Source organism: Procambarus clarkii, chromosome 69 (assembly GCF_040958095.1).
Source record: "Procambarus clarkii isolate CNS0578487 chromosome 69, FALCON_Pclarkii_2.0, whole genome shotgun sequence".
Lineage (NCBI taxonomy): Eukaryota > Metazoa > Arthropoda > Malacostraca > Decapoda > Cambaridae > Procambarus > Procambarus clarkii.
The window spans coordinates 28,780,017-28,800,455 of record NC_091218.1 but is presented as its reverse complement, the minus strand read 5'-3'; positions in this window follow the sequence as shown (position 1 = coordinate 28,800,455).

The following is a 20,439-nucleotide window of genomic DNA, read 5'->3' as shown; positions in this document are numbered from 1 at the left end:
ATAAACGTCAAAATATTGCTAAATTCGATGATTTTTCGTACGAAACAAAATGCAAGAAAATTGCTTAAAATGCAATATTATGCGACATTCTTAGATTTGAAGGCCAAATCACATATCGTGATACTACATGAAATAGTATCGAAATATTGGTGAAAATGAATATATTTACGTAATATCAAACTACATGATTAACGTGAAAAAATCACTATTTTACCATATTTGAGGATTTTAACTTCAAATCATAGAGCGAGGTTTCGTATTATTTAGATCCAAGAAAAGACATATGACAGTGTTGTTTCCAATACAAATGATAAAAATCAATGTGTTTTCATTAGAATTAACTAAAATGTTCCTGATTTTCCGTTTATATTACCGATGGAAGATGTACACGAAAACCGCTCTATTCCGGCTGAAACGTTGATATATGCAATAAAAACAGAATTTCTCCCCTTTTCAATATCTTACTCGGAATTTTAACGAGAAACAAATAGTTGATTGAAAATGAAGTATTTAAGGTTATTATCTAATCAATTATGTGTTTGCGTCATTTTAATCGTATATAAAATGAATTAATACCCATAGACTGAAAATTCACAAAAACGTGGAAAAACGGAAAAATAGTGCCTAATTCGATGATATTTTGCTTAAATCACATTAAGGAAAAGGGGATGATAAACGTCAAAATATTGCTAAATTCGATGAGTTTTCGTACGAAACAAAATGCAAGAAAACTTGCTTAAAATGCAATATTATGCGAAATTCTGAGATTTGAAAGCCAAATCACATATCGTGATACTACATGAAATAGTATCTAAATATTGGTAAAAATGAATATATTTACGTAATATCAAACTACATGAAAAACGTGAAAAAAGTCACTATTTTACCATATACGAAGATTTTAACTTCAAATCATAGAGCGAGGTTTCGTATTATTTAGATCCAAGAAAAGACATATGACATATGTCTTTTCATATTATGTTGAAGAAATGATGTTGTTTCCAATACAAATGATAAAACCAATGTGTTTTCATTAGAATTAACTAAAACGTTCCTGATTTTCTGTTTATATTACCGATGGAAGATGTACACGTAAAACTGCTCTAATCCGGCTGAAACGTCGATATATGCAATAAAAATCGAACTTCTCCCCTTTTCAATATCCTACACAGTATTTTAACGAGAAACAAATTGTTGATTGAAAATGAAGTATTTAAGGTTAATTTCTAATCAATTATGTGTTTGCATCATTTTATCGTATATTTAATGAATTAATAACAATAAACTGAAAATTCACAAAAACGTGGAAAAATGGCAAAATATTGCCTAATTCGATGATATTTTGTTTAAATCACAAAAAGGAAAAGGGGATGATAAACGTCAAAATATTGCAAAATTCGATGATTTTTCGTACGAAACAAAATGAAAGAAAATTGCTTAAAATGCAATATTATTCGACATTCTGAGATTTGAAGGCCAAATCACATATCGTGATACTACATGAAATAGTATCTAAATATTGGTAAAAACGAATATATTTACGTAATATCAAACTACATGAAAAACGTGAAAAAAGTCACTATTTTACCATATTTGAGGATTTTAACTTCAAATCATAGAGCGAGGTTTCGTATTATTTAGATCCAAGAAAAGACATATGACATATGTCTTTTCATATCATGTTGAAGACATATGATGTTGTTTCCAATGCAAATGATAAAACCAATGTGTTTTCATTAGAATTAACTAAAATGTTCCTGATTTTCCGTTTATATTACCGATGGAAGATGTACACGTAAAACCGCTATAATCCGGCTGAAACGTCGATATATGCAATAAAAACCGAACTTTTATATTTCAATATCCTACACAGTATTTTAACGAGAAACAAATGGTTGATTGAAAATGAAGTATTTAAGGTTAATTTCTAATCAATTATGTGTTTGCATCATTTTTATCATATATTTAATGAATTAATAACAATAAACTGAAAATTCACAAAAACGTGGAAAAATGGCAAAATATTGCCTAATTCGATGATATTTTGTTTAAATCACATAAAGGAAAAGGGGATGATAAACGTCAAAATATTGCTAAATTCGATGATTTTTCGTACGAAACAAAATGCAAGAAATTGCTTAAAATGCAATATTATGCGACATTCTTAGATTTGAAGGCCAAATCACATATCGTGATACTACATGAAATAGTATCGATATATTGGTGAAAATGAATATATTTACGTAATATCAAACTACATGATTAACGTGAAAAAATCACTATTTTACCATATTTGAGGATTTTAACTTTAAATCATAGAGCGAGGTTTCGTATTATTTAGATCCAAGAAAAGACATATGACAGTGTTGTTTCCAATACAAATGATAAAAATCAATGTGTTTTCATTAGAATTAACTAAAATGTTCCTGATTTTCCGTTTATGTTACCGATGGAAGAAGTACACGAAAACCGCTCTATTCCGGCTGAAACGTTGATATATGCAATAAAAACAGAACTTCTTCCCTTTTCAATATCTTACTCGGTATTTTAACGAGAAACAAATAGTTGATTGAAAATGAAGTATTTAAGGTTATTATCTAATCAATTATGTGTTTGCATCATTTTAATCGTATATAAAATGAATTAATACCCATAGACTGAAAATTCACAAAAACGTGGAAAAACGGAAAGATAGTGCCTAATTCGATGATATTTTGCTTAAATCACATAAAGGAAAAGGGGATGATAAACGTCAAAATATTGCTAAATTCGATGATTTTTCGTTCAAAACAAAATGCAAGAAAACTTGCTTAAAATGCAATATTATGCGACATTCTTAGATTTGAAGGCCAAATCACATATCGTGATACAACATGAAATAGTATCAAGATATTGGTAAAAATGAATATATTTACGTAATATCAAACTATATGATCAATGTGAAAAAGTAACTATTTTAGCATATATGAGGATTTTTACTTCAAATCATAGAGCGAGGTTTCGTATTATTTAGATCCAAGAAAAGACATATAACAATGTTGTTTCCAATACAAATGATAAAAAACAATGTGTTTTCATTAGACTTAACTAAAATGTTGTGGATTTTCCGTTTATATTACTGATGGAAGATGTACACGTAAAACCGCTCTAATCGGGCTGAAACGTCGATATATGCAATAAAAAAAGAACTTCTCCCCTTTTCAATATCTTACTCGGTAATTTAACGAGAAACAAATAGTTAATTGAAAATGAAGTATTTAAGGTTACTATCTAATCAATTATGTGTTTGCATCATTTTTATCGTATATTTAATGAATTAATACCCATAGACTGAAAATTCACAACAAAAACGTGGAAAAACGGCAAAATATTGCCTAATTCGATGATATTTTGTTTAAATCACATAAAGGAAAACAGGATGATAAACGTCAAAATATTGCTAAATTCGATGATTTTTCGAAAGAAACAAAATGCAAGAAAACTTGCTTAAAATGCAAAATTGTGTGAACTTCTGAGATTTGAAAGCCAAATCACATATCGTGATACTACATGAAATAGTATCGAAATATTGGTAAAAATTAATATATTTAAGTAATATCAAACTACATGAAAAACGTGAAAAATGTCACAATTTTACCATATTTGTGGATTTTAACTTCAAATCATAGAGCGAGGTTTCGTATTATTTAGATCCAAGAAAAGAGTATTTAAGGTTAATTTCTAATCAATTATGTGTTTGAATCATTTTTATCGTATATTTAATGAATTAATAATAATAAACTGAAAATTCACAAAAACGTGGAAAAATGGCAAAATATTGCCTAATTCGATGATATTTTGTTTAAATCACATAAAGGAAAAGGGGATGATAAACGTCAATATATTGCTAAATTCGATGATTTTTCGTACGAAACAAAATGCAAGAAAATTGCTTAAATGCAATATTATGGGACATTCTTAGATTTGAAGGACAAATCACATATCGTGATACTACATGAAATAGTATCGAAATATTGGTAAAAATGAATATATTTACGTAATATCAAACAACATGAATAACGTGAAAAAATCACTATTTTACCATATTTGAGGATTTCAACTTCAAATCATAGAGCGAGGTTTCGTAATATTTAGATCCAAGAAAAGACATATGACAGTGTTGTTTCCAATACAAATGATAAAAATCAATGTGTTTTCATTAGAATTAACTAAAATGTTCCTGGTTTTCCGTTTATATTACCGATGGAAGATGTACACGAAAACCGCTCTATTCCGGCTGAAACGTTGATATATGCAATAAAAACAGAACTTCTCCCCTTTTCAATATCTTACTCGGTATTTTAACGAGAAACAAATAGTTGATTGAAAATGAAGTATTTAAGGTTATTATCTAATCAATTATGTGTTTGCATCATTTTAATCGTATATAAAATGAATTAATACCCATAGACTGAAAATTCACAAAATGTGGAAAAACGGAAAAATAGTGCCTAATTCGATGATATTTTGCTTAAATCACATAAAGGAAAAGGGGATGATAAACGTCAAAATATTGCTAAATTCGATGAGTTTTCGTACATAACAAAATGCAAGAAAACTTGCTTAAAATGCAATATTATGCGAAATTCTGAGATTTGAAAACCAAATCACATATCGTTATACTACATGAAATAGTATCTAAATATTGGTAAAAATGAATATATTTACGTAATATGAAACTACATGAAAAACGTGAAAAAAGTCACTATTTTACCATATATGAAGATTTTAACTTCAAATCATAGAGCGAGGTTTCGTATTATTTAGATCCAAGAAAAGACATATGACATATGTCTTTTCATATTATGTTGAAGACATATGATGTTCTTTCCAATACAAATGATAAAACCAATGTGTTTTCATTAGAATTAACTAAAGCGTTCCTGATTTTCTGTTTATATTACCGATGGAAGATGTACACGTAAAACCGCTCTAATCCGGCTGAAACGTCGATATATGCAATAAAAATCGAACTTCTCCCCTTTTCAATATCCTACACAGTATTTTAACGAGAAACAAATTGTTGATTGAAAATGAAGTATTTAAGGTTAATTTCTAATCAATTATGTGTTTGCATCATTTTTATCGTATATTTAATGAATTAATAACAATAAACTGAAAATTCACAAAAACGTGGAAAAATGGCAAAATATTGCTTAATTCGATGATATTTTGTTTAAATCACATAAAGGAAAAGGGGATGATAAACGTCAAAATATTGCAAAATCCGATGATTTTTCGTACGAAACAAAATGAAAGAAAATTGCTTAAAATGCAATATTATGCGACATTCTGAGATTTGAAGGCCAAATCACATATCGTGATACTACATGAAATAGTATCTAAATATTTGTAAAAATGAATATATTTACGTAATATCAAACTACATGAAAAACGTGAAAAAAGTCACTATTTTACCATATTTGAGGATTTTAACTTCAAATCATAGAGCGAGGTTTCGTATTATTTAGATCCAAGAAAAGACATGACAATGTTGTTTCCAATACAAATGATAATAAACAATGTGTTTTCATTGAAATTAACTAAAATGTTGTTGATTTTCCGTTTATATTACCGATGGAAGATGTACACGTAAAACCGCTCTAATCCGCCTGAAACGTCGATATATGCAATAAAAACCGAACTTCTCTCCTTTTCAATATCCTACTCAGTATTTTAACGAGAAACAAATGGTTGATTGAAAATGAAGTATTTAAGGATAATTTCTAATGAATTATGTGTTTGCATCATTTTTATCGTATATTTAATGAATAAATAACAATTAAATGAAAATTCACAAAAACGGCGATAAACGGCAAAATATTGCCTAATTCGATGATATTTTGTTTAAATCACATAAAGGAAAAGGGGATGATGAACAGGAAAATATTCCTTAATTCGATGATTTTTCGTACGAAACAAAATGCAAGAAAACTTGCTTAAAATGCAATATTATGCGAAATCCTGAGATTTGAAGGCCAAATCAAATATCGTGATACTACATGAAATAGTATCGAAATATTGGTAAAATGAATATATTTACGTAATATCACACTACATGAAAAACGGTAAAATGGTCACTATTTAACCATATTTGAGGATTTTAACTTCAAATTATAGAGCGAGGTTTCGTATTATTTAGATCCAAGAAAAGACATATGACAATGTTGTTTCCAATACAAATGATAAAAATCAATGTGTTTTCATTAGAATTAACTAAAATGTTCCTGATTTTCCGTTTATATTACCGATGGACGATGTACACGAAAACATCTCTATTCTGGCTGAAACGTCGATATATGCAATAAAAACAGAACTTCACCCCTTTTCAATATCTTACTCAGTATTTTTAACGAGAAACAAATAGTTGATTGAAAACGAAGCATTTAAGGTTATTATCTAATCAATTATGTGTTTGCATCATTTTTATCGTATATATAATGAATTCATAACAATAAACTGAAAATTCACAAAAACGTGGAAAAACGGTAAAATATTGCCTAATTCAATGATATTTTGTTTAAATCACATAAAGGAAAAGGGGATGATAAACGTCAAAATACTGCTAAATTCGATGATTTTTCGTACGAATCAAAATGCAAGAAAACTTGCTTAAAATGCAATATTATGCGAAATTCTGAGATTTAAACGCCAAATCACATATCATGATACTACATGAAATAGTATCAAAATATTGGTAAAAATGAATATAATTACGTAATATCAAACTACATGAAAAACGTGAAAAAAGTCACTATTTACCCATATTTGACGATTTTAACTTTAAATCATAGAGCGAGGTTTCGTATTATTTAGATCCAATAAAAGACGTATAACAATGTTGTTTCCAATACAAATTATAAAAATCAATGTGTTCTCATTTGAATTAACTAAAATGTTCCTGATTTTCCGTTTATATTACCGATGGAAGATGTACACGAAAACATCTCTATTCCAGCTGAAACGTCGATATATGCAGTAAAAACAGAACTTCTCCCCTTTTCAATATCTTACTCAGTAATTTAACGAGAAACAAATAGTTGATTGAAAATATAGTATTTAAGGTTATTATCTAATCAATTATGTGTATGCATAATTTTTGTCGTATATATAATGAATTAATACCCATCAACTGAAAATTCACAAAAACGAGCAAAAACGGCAAAATATTGCCTAATTCGATGATATTTTGTTTAAATCACATAGAGGAAAAGGAGATGATAAACGTCAAAATATTGCTAAATTTGATGATTTTTCGTACGAAACAAAATGCAAGAAAACTTGCTTAAAATGCAATATTATGCGAAATTCTGAGATTTGAAGGCCAAATCACATATCGTGATGCTACATGAAATAGTATCAAAATATTGGTAAAAATGAATATATTTACGTAATATCAAAATACATGTAAAACTTGAAAAAATCACTATTTAACAATATTTGAGGATTTTAACTCCAAATCATAGAGCGAGGTTTCGTATTATTTAGATCCAAGAAAAGACATATGACAATGTTGTTTCCAATACAAATGATAAAAATCAATGTGTTTTCATTAAAATTAACTAAAATGTTCCTTATTTTCCTTTTATATTAACGATGGAAGATGTACACGTAAAACCGCTCTAATCCGGCTGAAACGTCGATATATGCAATAAAAACCGAACTTCTCCCCTTTTATATATCCTACTCAGTATTTTAACGAGAAACAAATGGTTGATTGAAAATGAAATATTTAAGGGTTATTTCTAATCAATTATGTGTTTGCATCATTTTTATCGTATATTTAATGAATTAATAACAATAAACTGAAAATTCACAAAAACGTGGAAAAACGGCAAAATATTGCCTAATTCAATGATATTTTGTTTAAATCACATCAAGGAAAATGGGATGATAAACGTCAAAATATTGCTAAATTCGATGATATTTCGTACGAATCAAAATGCAAGAAAACTTTCTTAAAATGCAATATTATGCGAAATTCTGAGATTTAAACGCCAAATCACATATCGTGATACTACATGAAATAGTATCAAAATATTGGTAAAAATGAATATAATTACGTAATATCAAACTACATGAAAAACGTGAAAAAAGTCACTATTTAACCATATTTGACGATTTTAACTTCAAATCATAGAGCGAGGTTTCGTATCATTTAGATCCAATAAAAGACGTATAACAATGTTGTTTCCAATACAAATTATAAAAATCAATGTGTTCTCATTAGAATTAACTAAAATGTTCCTGATTTTCCGTTTATATTACCGATGGAAGATGTACACGAAAACATCTCTATTCCAGCTGAAACGTCGATATACGCAGTAAAAACAGAACTTCTCCTCTTTTCAATATCTTACTCAGTATTTTAACGAGAAACAAATAGTTGATTGAAAATATGGTATTTAAGGTTATTATCTAATCAATTATGTGTATGCATATTTTTTGTCGTATATATAATGAATTAATACCCATCAACTGAAAATTCAAAAAAACGTGGAAAAACGGCAACATATTGCCTAATTCGATGATATTTTGTTTAAATCACATAGAGGAAAAGGGGATAATAAACGTCAAAATATTGCTAAATTCGATGATTTTTCGTTCAAAACAAAATGCAAGAAAACTTGCTTAAAATGCAATATTATGCGACATTCTGAGATTTGAAGGCCAAATCAAATATCGTGATAGAACAAGAAATAGTATCAAAATATTGGTAAAAATGAATATATTTACGTAATATCAAACTGCATGATCAACGTGAAAAAGTAACTATTTTACCATATATGAGGATTTTTACTACAAATCATAGAGCGAGGTTTCGTATTATTTAGATTTAAGAAAAGACATATGACAATGTTGTTTCCAATACAAATGATAAAAAACAATGTGTTTTCATTAGAATGAACTAAAATGTTGATTTTCCGTTTATATTACCGATGAAAGATGTACACGTAAAGCCGCTCTAATCCGGCTGAAACGTCGATATATGCAATAAAAACCGAACTTCTCCCCTTTTATATATCTTACTCAGAAATTTAAGGAGAAACAAATAGTTAATTAAAAATGAAGTATTTAAGGTTACTATCTAATCAATTATGTGTTTGCATCATTTTTCTCGTATATTTAATGAATTAATACCCATAGACTGAAAATTCACAACAAAAACGTGGAAAAACGGCAAAATATTGCCTAATTCGATGATATTTTGTTTAAATCACATAAAGGAAAACGGGATGATAAACGTCAAAATATTGCTAAATTCGATGATTTTTCGTACGAAACAAAATGCAAGAAAACTTGCTTAAAATGCAATATTATGCGAAATATGAGATTTGAAAGCTAAATCACATATCGTGATACTACATGAAATAGTATCGAAATATTGGTAAAAAGGAATATATTTACGTAATATCAAACTACATGAAAAACGGTAAAATGATCACTATTTAACCATATTTGAGGATTTTAACTTCAAATCATAGAGCGAGGTTTCGTATTATTTAGATCCAAGAAAAGACATATGACAATGTTGTTTCCAATACAAATGATAAAAATCAATGTGTTTTCATTAGAATTAACTAAAATGTTCCTGATTTTCCGTTTATATTACCTATGGAAGATGTACACGAAAACATCTCTATTCTGGCTGAAACGTCGATATATGCAATAAAAATAGAACTTCTCCCCTTTTCAATATCTTACTCAGTATTTTAACGAGAAACAAATAGTTGATTGAAAATGAAGTATTTAAGGTTATTATCTAATCAATTATGTGTTTGCATCATTTTTATCGTATATATAATGAATTAATAACAATAAACTGAAAATTCACAAAAACGTGGAAAAACGGCAAAATATTGCCTAATTCAATGATATTTTGTTTAAATCACATAAAGGAAAAGGGGATGATAAACGTCAAAATATTGCTAAATTCGATGATTTTTCGTACGAAACAAAATGCAAGAAAACTTGCTTAAAATGCAATATTATGCGAAATTCTGAGATTTGAAAGCCAAATCACATATCGTGATACTATATGAAATAGTATCGAAATATTGGTAAAAATGAATATATTTACGTAACATCAAATTACATGAAAAACGTGAAAAAAGTCACTATTTTACCATGTTGAAGATTTTAACTTCAAATCATAGAGCGAGGTTTCGAATTATTTAGATCCAAGAAAAGACATATGACAATGTTGTTTCCAATACAAATGATAAAACCAATGTGTTTTAATTAGAATTAACTAAAATGTTGTTGATTTTTCGTTTATATTACCGATGGAAGATGTACACGTAAAACCTCTCTAATCCGGCTGAAACGTCGATATATGCAATAAAAACAGAACTTCTCCCCTTTTCAATATCTTACTCAGTATTTTAACGAGAAACAAATAGATGATTGAAAATGAAGTATTTAAGGTTGCAATGTAATCAATTATGTGTTTGCATCATTTTTATCGTATATTTAAAGAATTAATACCCATAGACTGAAAATTCACAACAAAAACGTGGAAAAACGGCAAAATATTGCCTAATTCGATGATATTTTGTTTAAATCACATAAAGGAAAAGGGGATGATAAACATCAAAATATTGCTAAATTCGATTATTTTTCGTACCAAACAAAATGCAAGAAAACTTGCTTAAAATGCAATATTATGCGAAATTCTGCGATTTGAAAGCCAAATCACATATCATGATACTACATGAAATAGTATCGAAATATTGGTAAAAATGAATATATTTAAATAATATCAAACTATATGAAAAACGTGAAAAAAGTCACTATTTTACCATATATGAAGATTTTAACTTCAAATCATAGAGCGAGGTTTCGTATTATTTAGATCCAAGAAAAGATATATGACATATGTCTTTTCATATTATTTTGAAGACATATGATGTTGTTTCCAATACAAATGATAAAACCAATGTGTTTTCATTAGCATTAACTAAAACGTTCCTGATTTTTCGTTTATATTACCGATGGAATATGTACACGTAAAACCGCTCTAATCCGGCTGAAACGTCGAAATATGCAGTAAAAACAGAACTTCTCCCCTTTTCAATATCCTACACAGTATTATAACGAGAAACCAATTGTTGATTGAAAATGAAGTATTTAAGGTTAATTTCTAATCAATTATGTGTTTGCATCATTTTTATCGTATATTTAATGAATAAATAACAATAAACTGAAAATTCTCAAAAACGTGGAAAAATGGCAAAATATTGCCTAATTCGATGATATTTTGTTTAAATCACATAAATGAAAAGGGGATGATAAACGTCAAAATATTGCAAAATTCGATGATTTTTCGTACGAAACAAAATGCAAGAAAATTGCTTAAAATGCAATATTATGCGACATTCTGAGATTTGAAGGCCAAATCAAATATCGTGATACTACGTGAAATAGTATCTAAATATTGGTAAAAATGAATATATTTACGTAATATCAAACTACATGAAAAACGTGAAAAAGTCACTATTTTACCATGTTTGAAGATTTTACCTTCAAATCATACAGAGAGGTTTCGAATTATTTTAATCCAAGAAAAGACATATGACAATGTTGTTTCCAATACAAATGATAAAACCAATGTGTTTTAATTAAAATTAACTAAAATGTTGTTGATTTTTCGTTTATATAACCGATAGAAGATGTACACGTAAAACCTCTCTAATCCGGCTGAAACGTCGATATATGCAATAAAAACAGAACTTCTGCCCTTTTCAATATCTTACTCAGTATTTTAACGAGAAACAAATAAATGATTGAAAATGAAGTATTTAAGGTTACTATCTAATCAATTATGTGTTTGCATCATTTTTATCGTATATATAATGAAGTAATAACAATAAACTGAAAATTCACAAAAACGTGGAAAAACGGCAAAATATTGCCTAATTCAATGATATTTTGTTTAAATCACATAAAGGAAAAGGGGAAGATAAACGTCAAAATATTGCTAAATTCGATTATTTTTCGTACGAATCAAAATGCAAGAAAACTTGCTTAAAATGCAATATTATGCGAAATTCTGAGATTTGAAGGCCAAATCACATATCGTGATACTACATGAAATAGTATCTAAATATTGGTAAAAATGAATATATTTACGTAATATCAAACTACATGAAAAACGTGAAAAAGTCACTATTTTACCATGTTTGAAGATTTTACCTTCAAATCATAGAGCGAGGTTTCGAATTATTTTGATCCAAGAAAAGACATATGACAATGTTGTTTCCAATACAAATGATAAACCAATGTGTTTTAATTAAAATTAACTAAAATGTTGTTGATTTTTCGTTTATATTACCGATAGAAGATGTACACGTAAAACCTCTCTAATCCGGCTGAAACGTCGATATATGCAATAAAAACAGAACTTCTCCCCTTTTCAATATCTTACTCAGTATTTTAACGAGAAACAAATAAATGATAGAAAATGAAGTATTTAAGGTTACTATCTAATCAATTATGTGTTTGCATCATTTTTATCGTATATTTAATGAATTAATAACAATAAACTGAAAATTCACAAAAACGTGGAAAAATGGCAAAATATTGCCTAATTCGATGATATTTTGTTTAAATCACATAAAGGAAAAGGGGATGATAAACGTCAAAATATTGCTAAATTCGATGATTTTTCGTACGAAACAAAATGCAAGAAAATTGCTTAAAATGCAATATTATGCGACATTCTGAGATTTGAAGGCCAAATCACATATCGTGATACTACATGAAATAGTATCGAAATATTGGTGAAAATGAATATATTTACGTAATATCAAATTACATGAAAAACGTGAAAAAAGTCACTATTTTACCATGTTTGAAGATTTTAACTTCAAATCATAGAGCGAGGTTTCGAATTATTTAGATCCAAGAAAAGACATATGACAATGTTGTTTCCAATACAAATGATAAAACCAATGTGTTTTAATTAGAATTAACTAAAATGTTCCTGATTTTCCGTTTATATTACCGATGGAAGATGTACACGTAAAACCGCTCTAATCCGGCTGAAACGTCGATATATGCAATAAAAACCGAACTTCTCCCCTTTTATATATCTTACTCAGAAATTTAAGGAGAAACAAATAGTTAATTAAAAATGAAGTATTTAAGGTTACTATCTAATCAATTATGTGTTTGCATCATTTTTCTCGTATATTTAATGAATTAATACCCATAGACTGAAAATTCACAACAAAAACGTGGAAAAACGGCAAAATATTGCCTAATTCGATGATATTTTGTTTAAATCACATAAAGGAAAACGGGATGATAAACGTCAAAATATTGCTAAATTCGATGATTTTTCGTACGAAACAAAATGCAAGAAAACTTGCTTAAAATGCAATATTATGCGAAATATGAGATTTGAAAGCTAAATCACATATCGTGATACTACATGAAATAGTATCGAAATATTGGTAAAAATGAATATATTTACGTAATATCAAACTACATGAAAAACGGTAAAATGATCACTATTTAACCATATTTGAGGATTTTAACTTCAAATCATAGAGCGAGGTTTCGTATTATTTAGATCCAAGAAAAGACATATGACAATGTTGTTTCCAATACAAATGATAAAAATCAATGTGTTTTCATTAGAATTAACTAAAATGTTCCTGATTTTCCGTTTATATTACCTATGGAAGATGTACACGAAAACATCTCTATTCTGGCTGAAACGTCGATATATGCAATAAAAATAGAACTTCTCCCCTTTTCAATATCTTACTCAGTATTTTAACGAGAAACAAATAGTTGATTGAAAATGAAGTATTTAAGGTTATAATCTAATCAATTATGTGTTTGCATCATTTTTATCGTATATATAATGAATTAATAACAATAAACTGAAAATTCACAAAAACGTGGAAAAACGGCAAAATATTGCCTAATTCAATGATATTTTGTTTAAATCACATAAAGGAAAAGGGGATGATAAACGTCAAAATATTGCTAATTTCGATGATTTTTCGTACGAATCAAAATGCAAGAAAACTTGCTTAAAATGCAATATTATGCGAAATTCTGAGATTTAAACGCCAAATCACATATCGTGATACTACATGAAATAGTATCAAAATATTGGTAAAAATGAATATAATTACGTAATATCAAACTACATTAAAAACGTGAAAAAAGTCACTATTTAACCATATTTGACGATTTTAACTTCAAATCATAGAGCGAGGTTTCGTATTATAGAGATCCAATAAATGACGTATAACAATGTTGTTTCAGATACAAATTATAAAAATCAATGTGTTCTCATTAGAATTAACTAAAATGTTCCTAATTTTCCGTTTATATTACCGATGGAAGATGTACACGAAAACATCTCTATTCCAGCTGAAACGTCGATATATGCAGTAAAAACAGAACTTCTCCCCTTTTCAATATCTTACTCAGTATTTTAACGAGAAACAAATAGTTGATTGAAAATATAGTATTTAAGTTTATTATCTAATCAATTATGTGTATGCATAATTTTTGTCGTATATATAATGAATTAGTACCCATCAACTGAAAATTCACAAAAACGTGGAAAAACGGCAACATATTGCCTAATTCGATGATATTTTGTTTAAATCACATAGAGGAAAAGGGGATGATAAACGTCAAAATATTGCTAAATTCGATGATTTTTCGTTCAAAACAAAATGCAAGAAAACTTGCTTAAAATGCAATATTATGCGACATTCTGAGATTTGAAGGCCAAATCACATATCGTGATACTACATGAAATAGTATCGAAATATTGGTGAAAATGAATATATTTACGTAATATCAAATTACATGAAAAACGTGAAAAAAGTCACTATTTTACCATGTTTGAAGATTTTAACTTCAAATCATAGAGCGAGGTTTCGAATTATTTAGATCCAAGAAAAGACATATGACAATGTTGTTTCCAATACAAATGATAAAACCAATGTGTTTTAATTAGAATTAACTAAAATGTTCCTGATTTTCCGTTTATATTACCGATGGAAGATGTACACGTAAAACCGCTCTAATCCGGCTGAAACGTCGATATATGCAATAAAAACCGAACTTCTCCCCTTTTATATATCTTACTCAGAAATTTAAGGAGAAACAAATAGTTAATTAAAAATGAAGTATTTAAGGTTACTATCTAATCAATTATGTGTTTGCATCATTTTTCTCGTATATTTAATGAATTAATACCCATAGACTGAAAATTCACAACAAAAACGTGGAAAAACGGCAAAATATTGCCTAATTCGATGATATTTTGTTTAAATCACATAAAGGAAAACGGGATGATAAACGTCAAAATATTGCTAAATTCGATGATTTTTCGTACGAAACAAAATGCAAGAAAACTTGCTTAAAATGCAATATTATGCGAAATATGAGATTTGAAAGCTAAATCACATATCGTGATACTACATGAAATAGTATCGAAATATTGGTAAAAATGAATATATTTACGTAATATCAAACTACATGAAAAACGGTAAAATGATCACTATTTAACCATATTTGAGGATTTTAACTTCAAATCATAGAGCGAGGTTTCGTATTATTTAGATCCAAGAAAAGACATATGACAATGTTGTTTCCAATACAAATGATAAAAATCAATGTGTTTTCATTAGAATTAACTAAAATGTTCCTGATTTTCCGTTTATATTACCTATGGAAGATGTACACGAAAACATCTCTATTCTGGCTGAAACGTCGATATATGCAATAAAAATAGAACTTCTCCCCTTTTCAATATCTTACTCAGTATTTTAACGAGAAACAAATAGTTGATTGAAAATGAAGTATTTAAGGTTATTATCTAATCAATTATGTGTTTGCATCATTTTTATCGTATATATAATGAATTAATAACAATAAACTGAAAATTCACAAAAACGTGGAAAAACGGCAAAATATTGCCTAATTCAATGATATTTTGTTTAAATCACATAAAGGAAAAGGGGATGATAAACGTCAAAATATTGCTAAATTCGATGATTTTTCATACGAATCAAAATGCAAGAAAACTTGCTTAAAATGCAATATTATGCGAAATTCTGAGATTTAAACGCCAAATCACATATCGTGATACTACATGAAATAGTATCAAAATATTGGTAAAAATGAATATAATTACGTAATATCAAACTACATTAAAAACGTGAAAAAAGTCACTATTTAACCATATTTGACGATTTTAACTTCAAATCATAGAGCGAGGTTTCGTATTATAGAGATCCAATAAATGACGTATAACAATGTTGTTTCAGATACAAATTATAAAAATCAATGTGTTCTCATTAGAATTAACTAAAATGTTCCTAATTTTCCGTTTATATTACCGATGGAAGATGTACACGAAAACATCTCTATTCCAGCTGAAACGTCGATATATGCAGTAAAAACAGAACTTCTCCCCTTTTCAATATCTTACTCAGTATTTTAACGAGAAACAAATAGTTGATTGAAAATATAGTATTTAAGTTTATTATCTAATCAATTATGTGTATGCATAATTTTTGTCGTATATATAATGAATTAGTACCCATCAACTGAAAATTCACAAAAACGTGGAAAAACGGCAACATATTGCCTAATTCGATGATATTTTGTTTAAATCACATAGAGGAAAAGGGGATGATAAACGTCAAAATATTGCTAAATTCGATGATTTTTCGTTCAAAACAAAATGCAAGAAAACTTGCTTAAAATGCAATATTATGCGACATTCTGAGATTTGAAGGCCAAATCAAATATCGTGATACAACATGAAATAGTATCAAAATATTGGTAAAAATGAATATATTTACGTAATATCAAACTACATGATTAACCTGAAAAAATCACTATTTTACCATATTTGAGGATTTTAACTTCAAATCATAGAGCGAGGTTTCGTATTATTTAGATCCAAGAAAAGACATATGACAGTGTTGTTTCCAATACAAATGATAAAAATCAATGTGTTTTCATTAGAATTAAGTAAAATGTTCCTGATTTTCCGTTTATATTACTGATGGAAGATGTACACGAAAACCGCTCTATTCCGGCTGAAACGTCGATATATGCAATTAAAACAGAACTTCTCCCCTTTTCAATATCTTTCTCGGTATTTTAACGAGAAACAAATAGTTGATTGAAAATAAAGTATTTAAGGTTATTATCTAATCAATTATGTGTTTGCATCATTTTTATCGTATATAAAATGAATTAATACCCATAGACTGAAAATTCACCAAAACGTGGAAAAACGGAAAAATATTGCCTAATTCGATGATATTTTGTTTAAATCACATAAAGGAAAAGGGGATGATAAACGTCAAAATATTGCTAAATTCGATGATTTTTCGTACGAAACAAAATGCAAGAAAACTTGCTTAAAATGCAATATTATGCGAAATTCTGAGATTTGAAAGCCAAATCACATATCGTGATACTACATGAAATAGTATCGAAATATTGGTAAAAATGAATATATTTACGTAACATCAAATTACATGAAAAACGTGAAAAAAGTCACTATTTTACCATGTTGAAGATTTTAACTTCAAATCATAGAGCGAGGTTTCGAATTATTTAGATCCAAGAAAAGACATATGACAATGTTGTTTCCAATACAAATGATAAAACCAATGTGTTTTAATTAGAATTAACTAAAATGTTGTTGATTTTTCGTTTATATTACCGATGGAAGATGTACACGTAAAACCTCTCTAATCCGGCTGAAACGTCGATATATGCAATAAAAACAGAACTTCTCCCCTTTTCAATATCTTACTCAGTATTTTAACGAGAAACAAATAGATGATTGAAAATGAAGTATTTAAGGTTGCAATGTAATCAATTATGTGTTTGCATCATTTTTATCGTATATTTAAAGAATTAATACCCATAGACTGAAAATTCACAACAAAAACGTGGAAAAACGGCAAAATATTGCCTAATTCGATGATATTTTGTTTAAATCACATAAAGGAAAAGGGGATGATAAACATCAAAATATTGCTAAATTCGATTATTTTTCGTACCAAACAAAATGCAAGAAAACTTGCTTAAAATGCAATATTATGCGAAATTCTGCGATTTGAAAGCCAAATCACATATCATGATACTACATGAAATAGTATCGAAATATTGGTAAAAATGAATATATTTAAATAATATCAAACTATATGAAAAACGTGAAAAAAGTCACTATTTTACCATATATGAAGATTTTAACTTCAAATCATAGAGCGAGGTTTCGTATTATTTAGATCCAAGAAAAGATATATGACATATGTCTTTTCATATTATTTTGAAGACATATGATGTTGTTTCCAATACAAATGATAAAACCAATGTGTTTTCATTAGCATTAACTAAAACGTTCCTGATTTTTCGTTTATATTACCGATGGAATATGTACACGTAAAACCGCTCTAATCCGGCTGAAACGTCGAAATATGCAGTAAAAACAGAACTTCTCCCCTTTTCAATATCCTACACAGTATTATAACGAGAAACCAATTGTTGATTGAAAATGAAGTATTTAAGGTTAATTTCTAATCAATTATGTGTTTGCATCATTTTTATCGTATATTTAATGAATAAATAACAATAAACTGAAAATTCTCAAAAACGTGGAAAAATGGCAAAATATTGCCTAATTCGATGATATTTTGTTTAAATCACATAAATGAAAAGGGGATGATAAACGTCAAAATATTGCAAAATTCGATGATTTTTCGTACGAAACAAAATGCAAGAAAATTGCTTAAAATGCAATATTATGCGACATTCTGAGATTTGAAGGCCAAATCAAATATCGTGATACTACGTGAAATAGTATCTAAATATTAGTAAAAATGAATATATTTACGTAATATCAAACTATATGAAAAACGTGAAAAAGTCACTATTTTACCATGTTTGAAGATTTTACCTTCAAATCATACAGCGAGGTTTCGAATTATTTTAATCCAAGAAAAGACATATGACAATGTTGTTTCCAATACAAATGATAAAACCAATGTGTTTTAATTAAAATTAACTAAAATGTTGTTGATTTTTCGTTTATATAACCGATAGAAGATGTACACGTAAAACCTCTCTAATCCGGCTGAAACGTCGATATATGCAATAAAAACAGAACTTCTGCCCTTTTCAATATCTTACTCAGTATTTTAACGAGAAACAAATAAATGATTGAAAATGAAGTATTTAAGGTTACTATCTAATCAATTATGTGTTTGCATCATTTTTATCGTATATATAATGAAGTAATAACAATAAACTGAAAATTCACAAAAACGTAAAAAACGGCAAAATATTGCCTAATTCAATGATATTTTGTTTAAATCACATAAAGGAAAAGGGGAAGATAAACGTCAAAATATTGCTAAATTCGATGATTTTTCGTACGAATCAAAATGCAAGAAAACTTGCTTAAAATGCAATATTATGCGAAATTCTGAGATTTGAAGGCCAAATCACATATCGTGATACTACATGAAATAGTATCTAAATATTGGTAAAAATGAATATATTTACGTAATATCAAACTACATGAAAAACGTGAAAAAAGTCACTATTTTACCATGTTTGAAGATTTTACCTTCAAATCATAGAGCGAGGTTTCGAATTATTTTGATCCAAGAAAAGACATATGACAATGTTGTTTCCAATACAAATGATAAACCAATGTGTTTTAATTAAAATTAACTAAAATGTTGTTGATTTTTCGTTTATATTACCGATAGAAGATGTACACGTAAAACCTCTCTAATCCGGCTGAAACGTCGATATATGCAATAAAAACAGAACTTCTCCCCTTTTCAATATCTTACTCAGTATTTTAACGAGAAACAAATAAATGATAGAAAATGAAGTATTTAAGGTTACTATCTAATCAATTATGTGTTTGCATCATTTTTATCGTATATTTAATGAATTAATAACAATAAACTGAAAATTCACAAAAACGTGGAAAAATGGCAAAATATTGCCTAATTCGATGATATTTTGTTTAAATCACATAAAGGAAAAGGGGATGATAAACGTCAAAATATTGCTAAATTCGATGATTTTTCGTACGAAACAAAATGCAAGAAAATTGCTTAAAATGCAATATTATGCGACATTCTGAGATTTGAAGGCCAAATCACATATCGTGATACTACATGAAATAGTATCGAAATATTGGTGAAAATGAATATATTTACGTAATATCAAATTACATGAAAAACGTGAAAAAAGTCACTATTTTACCATGTTTGAAGATTTTAACTTCAAATCATAGAGCGAGGTTTCGAATTATTTAGATCCAAGAAAAGACATATGACAATGTTGTTTCCAATACAAATGATAAAACCAATGTGTTTTAAT